General features: G+C 35.1%; 1 pseudogene; it reads right to left on the reverse strand.

Moving 5' to 3' along the window:
• Positions 1-6,191: 6,191 nt before the first annotated feature.
• Positions 6,192-7,762, reverse strand: LOC149249160 (ethylene-responsive transcription factor RAP2-2-like; annotated as a pseudogene).
• Between the last annotated feature and the right edge of the window lie 4,967 nt (positions 7,763-12,729).

Raw genomic sequence — 12,729 nt, forward strand, 5'->3', positions numbered from 1 at the left:
ACATATTATATTAGTGATAAAATCGCCTCCCATTTTTCCTATGTATCATGGGGATTCGCCCATTTATTATACATATAAATTTAGGGTGGTTCTTAAAATTTTCCCTGGACTCGTCTCCTAGAAATATTATGATTGTTGTTAGAGCTTGATGTGTTGTTTTCTTGGGTAGTATGAGCTTATGAATTTGAGTTAGATGAGCGGAAAGGCTAGAGGAAAAAAAATGTTTGTGCCTACCCTAGTTATTCTCACATTAAAAAAAATCGAACAACCTCAACTAAGCTAGTAATACTTTTGACAACTTTATGCTAATATAAAACCTCACCTAAAGTAGAATAAACATATTGGTTGTTGTAATTATCTCAGCCATTTCTTAGATCCCCAATAGATGAATGGGTTGTCTCTTCTCCATTGTTGCTTTCAAAGGAAAAAATATCTATTTTTATAGGACGAAGCATGCTCTAGAACCCCAATAAATGAATGGGTTGTCTCTTCTCCATTGTTTCCTTCAGAGGCAAAAATATGTAGTTTTATAGGACCACACATGCTCTTCAAGCTTGGGTTCCTCAGACTTAAGCTCTTTCTTGCATATCAAACTATTGGTTGAATGTTAATATGGGGACTTTGAGGCTTTGGAGGATTTTCCTCTTGCTGCTGATGATTACTGAGAAAAAGGCATATTCACATTGCAACAATTTGATGCAAGGCTCTTTTGCAAGGGGTATTTTGTAAAGGAAAACACTACAATACAAAAGGCCATTTTTATATCCGTCAGGACCTCTCAACAATTTGATTACAAGTACAGGAAACACTATGCATACTTATCCTACAGTCACTTGTTTGACCAGTGGAATTAAATTTCTAAATTACCCAGTTGGCTAGTCTTATTCTTGACTGGTAGGAGAGTGTACACAACAGAAATTGCTCCCAACATGAAAACATGATCAATATAAATGGTGATAGTGTAAGTTTACAATACATGCTTGGGTTTCCCATTTACTACTTTAGGTTGACAGATAACTTGGCCTCCTATTGACCATAACGAGGATTCCTCCTGTAACACAATTTACTCTCTCAACCATATTTATAATTAGAATACCTTCTTTAGTGATATGTTCCATATCAGATTTTACTCATACTAATATCCATATAGATTTACCTTGGAACCATATGCAGATTGAGGTTGAGGTCAAGGCTTGGGCCTCCATAATCAAAGCCCTCACCACAACCATAATAGTGGATTCATATTTGTCATAGGAAGGCGTCGATCTGGATATAAGTGTGCATCTATATTAATTTACATCATCATCTCATGCTACTCCTCCATAAGGGCATGACACCAATCCTTTTGAAAAGTCATGGCTCATCTCTTGCTCAACTGGGAGTATAACAAGTGTCTTAAGAGGGAGGTCTCGATTTGCACGCCTGACATAAATGTATCAATCAATCAATCAATGACCTTTACAACTACTTTTTGATATTGATGCTATTACTCTTGATCATATCCACCACAAAAGAGAGTGCAATTGTAGTCATCAAAACAATAAAAATGCATCATGATCATATTCAGAGATTACTTTGAGCTGGGTTAGTTTCTGACAATTTCTTGAGATTCCTACAAGACTTTTGAAAATCCCCTTATTCTCACAACCTCTTGTAGCTCATGTTTGGAAATAATACATTTTTTGAGTAAGAGGCATGCTTGACACCTAATGTCATGGTGATTTGCACAAAAGGTAAGCCACAAAAAATCCTTATGATTTAAGAGTCAATAAAGGTTTCTTATTCCCATTGAGAAATTTTAGAGATAGTAGATAATGGAAAACATGGAGAGACAAGCTTCCCTTCATAGCTCATAAATAAGAAACATATCGAACCCACAGTCCAAGTTCTTCCTCAACAACTCCCTAATACAAGAATTTGTGGAACTCTGGTGCAGGGTAACACCCTCACATACCCACAGTATGCATCTATGATGCATCTACACTCTTGTCCCAGGTATTTAACTCAACGAAGGAGTCAAATCTACAACCATAACTAGTGGTTAAGGCCCTTTTGATCAGTTCCTGTGTATAGGAACTTAATCGCCCTACTAATACATCCTATCGAGACTCTATCCACTCTTATAACCCTCACATAAGAGTTAACGAAGCCATTTCTTCATATCTCTCCATCGTTAGACATATATATATATAATTCATATATCACACTATATTCCTGTTACAAAGGAAATATACACACAAACTTACCTTTCTACCTTAGTACAACTTTTGCACAGATTTCAATGCTCCACCTTTATCGTCGTCGCAATTGCTTATCGGCGTCTCCACTTATATGTATATCAATACCCTTTCCGCTCTGATATGTAGTTATCAGAGACATTAATATATATTTGAGTCTTAAAAGACTCGCACAACACTTTAACATAATACATAGGAAAGACAGGAAATACAAAGGAAATCCCATGCCAACTCATGTACCGGACTTCAAATGTTATGTATTTGTGTTCTCAAATACCGTCGGGTCCGCTCCTTCCAAGTCTGTCCGCTTATAACCTCGATCTCTACCAACGCTGATATATTGTCAACGTCGATCGCCGATTATCACTGTCGATGATATCGCAACACTCATAACTGTTGACCCTTGTCACCTCCGATCACCGATATGCGATTTAATCATGATCGTTGATCTGGCCATGATCCAATAGTCCGTGATTAATCGTTTCTCACTCTCCGCAATTCTCCAAGTCTTATTCTGATCACTTTAAAAGAGTCTTCCACTGATGCGATTAAATTACAGTCGTTGATCTATAAGATCTAACGGCTGTTGAGCGTCACTTGCACTTCTTTGTTTATTCCTTTTACTTGGAATTTCTTCGCATTTTCTTCAATTTCTCTCTGTGCTTGAGTTTCTTCAAAATCTCCCATCCTTGTTGTTTCCGTTGCGCGACTCTGATTCACTTCTCCACTCTTCTCTTTGATTATGTCTTAGATATCTTCTCAACGTTTCTCTATGGGTTTCTGTCTCGCCCAATTTCACTTCGTTGTTCTGTTCGAACAGTCCTCAATGTCTCCTCTACATGTTCTGCAGAACTCTGCCTGCACACCTCATGTAACAGAACCTATGAGTTCAATTCATAATTCATCACAAACACGCAATTCACACTCTATTGAGACATTCAGAAATAACTCTGTATATATATTAATGTAAAATCACTAATTACATTCGAGACTCCTTGGTCTCGCTCACACACATAGGCCTGATTTCTACTATTAGTGGCGTCTCCCTTTCTACCCGTAGGCTTACATATATTTATATGGAAACATTGGATCGAATCATTGAAGGGTTCGATCAATCCTCTAAAAAAAGCCTAAAGCTCGTTACATGCATGCATATGTGGCAGATAAGTCTCCTTGAGACTTTATCCTTTCCATCTTTTCCTCTGTTTTAAAACAGATAAGTCTTATTATCAGCTTCCCATTTAATGCCTAAAAGCTCTCTCTTGTTTCTAGAATCATGGAACTGTTTAAGAGTTGGATTTGACTTCTACCACTCATGTTCTCATTTATTTATTTTGAGAGCATTTACATATTCTCCCATTGTCTAATTAAATCACTTAAAAGCCTAAATATTACATTGACTTGAGACTTAGGAAACTACTTCCTAAAATGCATGTCCCCCTATGTCTACTATTTACAATGATTTTCCTTGGGCTGAATGCTCCTGCATCAAACTCGTATGTCCTCATTTATTGATAGTGTGATGTATGTTTCCACGTCTGCGGTACATAAGGCCCTTTTTCCATCCATCGGTACCTCTCAATAATTCGATTACAAGTATAAGCAAAAATGTGCATACTTATCCCACAATCACTTCTTTGACCACTGGAATTCAATTTCTATATTATCCAATTCGTTAGTCTTACACTTGACTAGTAGGAGAGTGTACACAACAACAATTTCTCCCAAAATGAAAACATGATCAATATAAATGGTGACAATGTAGGTTTACAGTACAGGCTTTTGTTTCCCATTGACTACTTCAAGTTGAGGGATAACTTGGCCTCCTGTTGACCATAGCGAGGATTCCTACCATATCTCAATTTACTCTCTCATCCATATTTATAATTAGAATACCTGCTTATGTGATATGTTCCATCCAGGATTTTACTCATACTAATATCCATACAGATTGGCCTTAAGCCCATATGTAGGTTGAGATTGAGTTCGAGGCTTGGGCCTCCATAATCAAATCCTTCGCCACAACCACAATAGTGGATTCATCTTCGTCATAGGAAGGGTTCAATCTGGATATAAGTGTGGGTCTATATTCATTTACGTCATCGGCTCATGCTACGCTTACATAAGGGCATGACACCAATCCATTTGAAAAGTCATGGCTCATCTCTTGCTCAATTGGGAGTATAATAATTGTCTTGAGAGGGAGGTCTGGGTTTGCCCACCTAACATAAATGTATCAATAAATCAATCAACAACCTTTACAACTACCTTTTGATATTGATGCTATTACTCTTGATCATATCCACCACCAGAGAGAGTGCAATTGTAATAATCAAAATAATCAAAATTCATCATGATCCTATTCAGATATTACATTGAGCCTGGTTTGTTTCTAGCAATTTCTTGAGCTTCTTGCAATGCTTTTGACTGTCCCCTTATCCTCACAACCTCTTCTAGCTCATGTTTAGAAAGAATACATTTTATGAGTAAGAGGCATGCTTGACACCTAGTGTCATGGCAATGTGCACAAAAGGAAAGCCACAAGTGATCCTCATGATTGAAGAGTCAATAGAGGTCACTTATTTCCATTGAGAAATGTTAGAGATAGTAGACAATGGAAAACATGGAGAGACAAGCTTCCCTTCATAGCTCATAAATAAGCAACATAGTGAATCCAGAGTCCAAGTTCGTCCTCAACAACTCCCTAATACTAGAATTTGTGGAACTCCTATGTCCTTCTAATTTATTGATAGTGTGATATATGTTGCAAAGTCTGCAGTAACTACTTTTTTTCCCTCAGTTGTTGCCTCAGAACAATCATATGGCAATAATATTTTCAAACTTCTAAGCATGGGAAGACAAGTGCATATAAGAGAACACATACGAAGAACACATACAAGAACGTATAGGAGAACATGTATGAGCACATAGACAATACATATTGAAAGGAATAAATTTCATAGAAAATAAATATTGTAAAGAATAAATTTCAATTATCAGTTTGAATGTTATAGCTTCCCATATAAGAGAACAGATACGAGCACACGTTATAGCTTCCCATATAAGAGAACAGATACGAGCACATGGACAATGCATATTGCAAAGAATAAATTTCAATCATTAGTCTGAATGTTATAGCTCCCTAGTGATATCATGCTATGCCCCTTGGAGATACTAGAGGATATTTATGCTTGCCAATGGTTGTACAACTTTCATTTCTCTATTGTCTCATCCCCATGCAACTGACTTACAACGTTTTTTTGCAACATGTGGTGCAATTGTTATTGCCTATCCCTATGCTACCGACTTACGACATTTTTTTTGCAACATGTGGTGCAATTTCTAGTTTTAATTGCATAAAAGAATAAGGGACATAATGAGAGATCAATGGTTACATAGTGTGAAAGTAATAATGTATAAGAAAACTTACTAAAATGTTCAAGTCCCTCTACTTGACTTTATGAACTATGCATGGAGAATATATGAATTCAACTAGTAATTATAGTTATATAGTCCAAATCAAAACCATGTCAAGCCAATGCTAACAAAAAAAAATTAATAATAATAAAGAAATGAATGAAAACAAATATTAGTAATTCAATATTAAAAAAAGCCATTATATTAATTTGTACTTTAATCTAAATTATTTTAAACTTATAATTATCCATACATAAATTAAGTAATCACTCTCATTGAAAAAAACCAATCTATCTAATTTGAATTTGATCGATATCTTCATTACAGGCGCGAGATAATTTACAAATGTAAACAAACAATTAAAAATAAACAAAAATTACAAAACATGAGTTTAGAAGGCTGTAAATGCCATAAATAACCCTGCAACACATACCACGAGTGTTGTTTTCTTGTTTTGTATTTATAATAAGCCTCGGAAGCAAGAACCAAATAACTTTGATAAGTTGAATCTGAAATTCGTTGTTCGATGCGACTGCTTTAGTAAATTGAACTCGAAATTGGCAGACAAACATAGATCCATGGTTTCAGGAAACACTGCTCATATGGAAAGGAGCCTCGACCCTGATCTCCAACTTCCATTGATTCATCCATGGTTACTATAACATCATAACTCTTTGACAACCCATGATATGATTCCAAGGCAGATAATTATTTGGAAAATTCAATCTGCACGATGCTATCCTCTATTTTGCAGCATTCTATGCCACCGTTGACCTCAATAGAGATATCCACTACAAAGAATTTTGTCCCATCGTTGACCTCCATGAATGTCTCCACTGCAAAACTTTATGTCCCACCGTTGACCCCAACAGAGGTATCTGCAGGTTTGTCTTTAACAACACCCTGAACTGGGGATTTTATGTCTATAAATAGAGACTCATGTCCAACATCATATTTAGATGAAATTTTTGGGGTTTTCGTCTCATGACCCCATGGGAAGTGTGCCCCATCAAATGAGTTTCTGCTATGATCAGAATCAAAATAACCTCCTGAATGGGAAGATTTCACCAGTTCGAAATTTGCGGCATCGCCATAAGGAGTGGACATGAAATCGCTCACCTCTTAATAGTTGTGGCTACAGATCTCACAAGAGCACGATTGCTGCAAAGTTTGGCTCAAATTTATATGCTCACAAGATTGGACTGTGGATGCATTTGAAGTGCTTCGAAATGGAGCACTGGGTTTTAGGAACTGAGAGTACCGATACTCGATATCATCGGAGACAGAGACTAGAAGATCCGATCTGCAGACATCCTTCAAAGAGGGTTCCATTTGGTTGTTTACACAGTAACCATCTAATAAGTCAAGCATTGGGGAATATAAGGGTTTTACCTTACTGTTCATATTCAAACCCAACATTAAATTAGGGTTTTTTTGTACATGACTTTACTTTCTTCCTTGACATTTTCTTGTTACTGTCCACTTTTTCAGAACACGAGTGATCGACAAAGTTGAGCTTGGCTATCTTGACTCTGATCTTTTATAGCCTCTGCATCATAGGCTTTGGTTGCCTCCTCCGCAGTGTTAAACGTTCCGAGCCAAACCCTAATGCCCTTTCTGGGATCTCGAATCTCCTCAGCCCATTTTCCCTATGGACACTACTTGACACCTCTATATAAATTCGACTTCTTCCTCCTCGCGATCTCGGCTGAGGACTTTTCAAAATCCTTGAAAGGAGGAATGTCGAAATCCTTCAAAGCAGGAATCACCTCATTCTCACCACCTTCAAAACCCAACCAAAGTCAAAATAACCATAAAAAAATGAACCCTAGGAAGCAATAACAATTTCTTGAATGCAGAGAAATCGTTAATATCAGGAACTCACCTGAAGAAAATTCATGCTTGGAGTTGACAATATTTTTGCTGGGCTTATTCTTTTGCTTGTATGCCTCGTCGAAGCTGCGTGATTTATCTAAGGATTCTGACACGGCTCTGCCATTGATGAACAGGTTAGCGAAGTTATCAAAATCGGGTCATAAATCCCTGGGATTTATATGCCGAGATCGGTTTGTGGGAATGAAATCCAGAATAATGGCACCTTCACACATCCTTTTTTTTTTAAACAGTTGCTGCTTCGTTAAAAGAACACAAAATAAGGGCTTGATCAAGAAAATACTAGTGATGAGTCACAATGAAACTGTCGGGTCCTTCTACCATTACTCTTCTGCCAAAGCATATATAACTAGGTGTAAATGTTGGAGTGTTTTGTTGCGACGCGAAAATTTAATTATTTAAAAAAAAATCATATTATATTGGCCGATAACAACAATAGCCCTTCCAATAACAACGATCTCTACGGCGGCCTCAATGGTAGTGTCAGCCCATCCTCCTCCGCCATTATCCTCTTCGTGCTGGTGGGCTTGTTTTTCTTCATTGGCTATTCAAGAAGCTGATATTGTCTAGCAAAGCCTTTAGCTGTTAGGCAAATTACTACAAGTAGACCTATGAGGAACTTTTAGCTTCATGGATAGCCATGAAACACTGGCTAAATCTACCTAACTTTTGAGCTACCATAGTTTTGGCAAAACAAAAAAATGATAGTTGTGAGTGCAAAACAGAAAAATATTGATAGCCATGAAATGCTGGCTAAATCTGCCTAACTTTGACTAACTTTTGAGCTACCATAGTTTTGGAAAAACAGAAAAATGACAGTTGTGAGTGCAAAACAGAAAAATATCCATTGTTATTCCAACCAAATCTGACCTTTTCCAAGTTGAACGTCAGTTAGATTAATCAATACCTTAAGCATTGCTTCGAAGAAACCAATGATAGTTTCTACAAGCAGACACAGACGAAAAAAGGCGAAAGGATAGTTTCTACACGCAAAGGTAGACGAAGAAAAATGAAATGAACCGGATGCTTCATAAGCAGAGAATAGTAATTGAATGGATGGTAGACGAAAAAAAATGAAATGAACCAGATGCTTCATAAGCAGAGAATAGTAATTGAATGGATGGTAGTTGCGAGATGTTCAAGATGAAGAATGATTGCATTCACTTTTTAAGAATGGAAGAAATAGTTAGGGAAGTTTACAGGTCATAAAATAAGCTGAGCCTAAGCCATTTCTCCTAGCAAGTATATCCGAATGACCATGAATTACATGTGAGACAGTTATGGCTTCATCTGATGGTAGAACCATGACATAGTTATGCCCTCATCCGCGCGTGAGATGGTTATGGAATCATCCGACGTCGTCTAACAACAGAACCCACGGTGCGGAGTGGTGAAAGGTGGCATTTAGGGAAGTTTTTCCTACAGTGAATGCCTTACTGTGTAAATATAGTTTTCTATAATTATTTGATTTCTGTTTATATAAATTGATTGGTTTATGTTTATATACGTTGATTGGTTTATGTTTATATTAGTTAATTGGTTTATGTTTATCATGTTAATGATGTAATTTTCAAATAATATGTATTAAATATATATTTACAAATAAAAAAAATATATTTATTTTTTATATTATAATTTAATATAAAATACATACTTAATTTATGTAATGCTTATAAAATATATATGGATAACATAAGAATATTTTAGTATTAATTATAAATAAAATATTTTATTGTATAAACTAAATTACATAAGTTTATATTAAATTTCTCAAAATTTTCACTAAAATATTTTTGTTGATTGTGTGTGTGTTTAATGAATATATGTCAACTGAGTACAAAATGTATTAAGCAACTATATTATTTTAGATGTCATTTTATTAATTTCATATTGATTAATGAAGGAATTACATATTTGTACTTTTTTACTTTCAATTACTTTATATTTTCATATATAAAATTGATGTAAAATTAAGATTTATGAAAAAAACTATTATTCGTTACTTTAAGTATTGTTTTATTATTTTCAATATAATATTAATGGACAACATCAATCCTCTTGAGGCTTCTGTGCAACAAATTTATTTTTAAATGTCTCTTTTCAACTCCATATTAAGTAGCAAAAGAACTTCACACATGTCAAATACTAAAATGTAGAAAACAATTATAGATTAAATTAATTGTTTTTTACTTTCAATTACTTTATTTGTATATAATCTTGTAAAATTAAAGTTAAAATTGAAGCATTTTAACCTGTGGTCTACATCGAAATATTTTTTTATTACTATATTTAATTTCTTAATGTAAGTATTATTATTATTTAATGTACTTTTACTAGACAAATTATACATCTCCATCAAAATCTAAAATGAAAATATGAGTTTTTTTTTTTTTTTTTTTTTTTTTTAATTCTTTATTTCTATATATAAAATAGCACTCTCTAACTATTCTACGTTACCCGATTGTAACATTCCTGAGTTTACCTCCTACAAAATACATAGGATTAGAAGTTTTTACCAATTTTACCACATGTAATATTCCTTAAAGACTTATCCCATACTCCTTAATTGATAATCAAATGATATATTTATGATCATTATGTGAACTAACCTTACAAAAGGGATAACAAATCTCATAAAGTAACAATCATTAATACAAATTATTAAAATAATTCTTTCGGTGGCAAATTTGCCTCATTAACATTGTTCATTCAATGAGACTTATTAATAAGACATGCAAGGTAGCAACATTATCAATATACAAGAATATGCAAAAATATAAACATTGTTCACTCAATGAGACTTATTAATAAGACATGCAAGGTAGCAACATTATCAATATACAAGAATATGCAAAAATATAAATGAATATTGATATATCCTAGAAACCGCAAAGGGAAAAAACATCAAATGAAACCACAAAGGGGAAAAACATCAAATGTTTATTTTATTAAACGTATCATGAGGGAGTTCACCCAACTCAATGGAAATAAGGGATTTTATAGGTAGCAATATTATCAAGATATAAGAATATGAAAAAATACAAATGAACACTGATATATCCTAGAAACTGCTAAGGGAAAACACATTAAATGTTTATTTTATTAAACGTTTTATGAGGGAATTCACCCAACGCAATGGAAACAAGGGATTTTATCCCTTGTCCGCCATTGAATTCGTACAAAAGAAACATAATCCTTACTTAAAACATAATTAACTGAAGGGAATTACATTAAACATGATGTTATGTCTCCCAGTATATAACCCAATGTCTTTATGGCATGCTTGTTTCCTATAGTAAGTTATCCCTTGAATATTTTGTTTCACGATCCTTCACTATGCATGTAACAATAGGTAAACATAATGACCTCATTTCCTACCATAGTATTAGTTATAATCCACCTTTCGATGGATCCAAAGGGGATTAGTTTCAAATATCGATCCAATCTTCGTGTAAGTCATGATTCTTTCCGGAAACCACTATCATCAACAACTCTATCCAGGTTATCTTTTGTTTATAGCTGCATTAAAAGAATTATATAAAAAGTTTGTAGCTTAACCAAAGAGAAACTTAAATGTGCACATGTGAGAAGAAGAAGAAGAACATAAGGAGACAAGAACACAAGAACCTGATAACGGAGTTCATCCCTCCCGGACTACGTCTCCAGGCCCTGCTCGATGAATGGGGAGACCTTTATTCATTAAAAATGGCATCAAAATAATTTACATTCATTAGTTACAAAAATGGAGCATTATACCTCCATGCTAAAAAATGCCCAAAAATTGGAGATCTTTGCTGCAAAAACTAACACCACTACTGGATTCTCGTCACTGAGAAGTGAAAAATCAATATAAAACTTTCCCAATTCTGATATTCGACCAAAATCACCCTCTTGCAAAAAAATTCAGCCAAGCATGGTTCTACTAGTATTTTCTAAATACTCAGGGTTCCACTGCCTCTATCTTGGTTTCCATGCCTAGGCCGTTGTACCTCTTCTCTTCCCCCATGCTGACAAAAATCTTATATCTAAGTAATAACATGGGCGGACTTACCATAGTTGGGTTGTTATGGGTTATTTTTACACCATATAAATTTACCCCAATCGCAACCATATATAACCCATTTATTTTTATATTATTGTTGGGAGGTGGGCCTGTACTTCACGGGACCCGCAATCATCCCTTTCCAACCGAAACGCATTAACTTAATCGGGGGTTCATGTGATAAGTTTGGTGTTGTACGTTTGGGTGGCTTTGGCTGGCGAGACCACCACGTGGCCGCCTACCCAAGCCATGGTTGTATCTGTGTTGACTGTTCCATGTGCTAGCGGTAACACAGTCATACCACATGCGTTTGGTGATATGGTTTATGTAACCACAATATATCCCCACCATGCGTTGGCTATATACGTTATAAAACGGTTGCATATATTCCGCCATGTGCATTATATGTTTGGGTTAGATATATATATATATATATATATATATATATATATATATATATATATATATATATATATATAAACCCAACCTTCCATGTTGTTTGAAGTTTGTTTAAACCATACTCCACCAAATATATTCGTTACCCATTATATCCATGCCATGCGGTTTTGGAATATATATATACTTGGATTCTGGGGTATACTAAAATTTGGGTTTTTGTTATATAGTTAGCTTAATAACTATATAAAAATTATTGTTATAACCAAAATGTCGTTTGTTGCTTGTGCAAGTTTAGGAGGCTAGTGGAGGGATGCCAAGTGTCAAGCTGCCATGCGGGTCCCACATGCTAACTGGGATGCCATGTGGCGCACTGTGGGCTCCATTTTTCTCCTGTCATACCAATCTTTGAAGAGCTCTATCTTTTGGATATGAGGTCAAATTGATGAACCATTCGTGCCACCGTGATCAGGAAGACAACCCCTCTTAACTAATGCCAAGAACTTTTCCTTTTTGCCATTTTGAATTTCAAGCCTTGTCCATTCTCTTGGTGTCTCGAGATCCACCTGGATCAATAGGTAAACACAATTACCTCATTTTCTATAATAGTATTAGTTATAATCCACCTTTTGATGGATCCAAAGGGGATTACTTCTGAATATCAATGCAATCTTTGTGTAAGTCATGATTCTTTCCTACAACCACTATCGTCAACAACTCTATCATCATGATTTATCTGAAAAA

Source organism: Pinus tabuliformis, chromosome 7 (assembly GCF_031772625.1).
Source record: "Pinus tabuliformis cultivar Carrire ecotype Pingquan chromosome 7, CPIR1, whole genome shotgun sequence".
Classification (NCBI taxonomy): Eukaryota; Viridiplantae; Streptophyta; class Pinopsida; order Pinales; family Pinaceae; genus Pinus; species Pinus tabuliformis.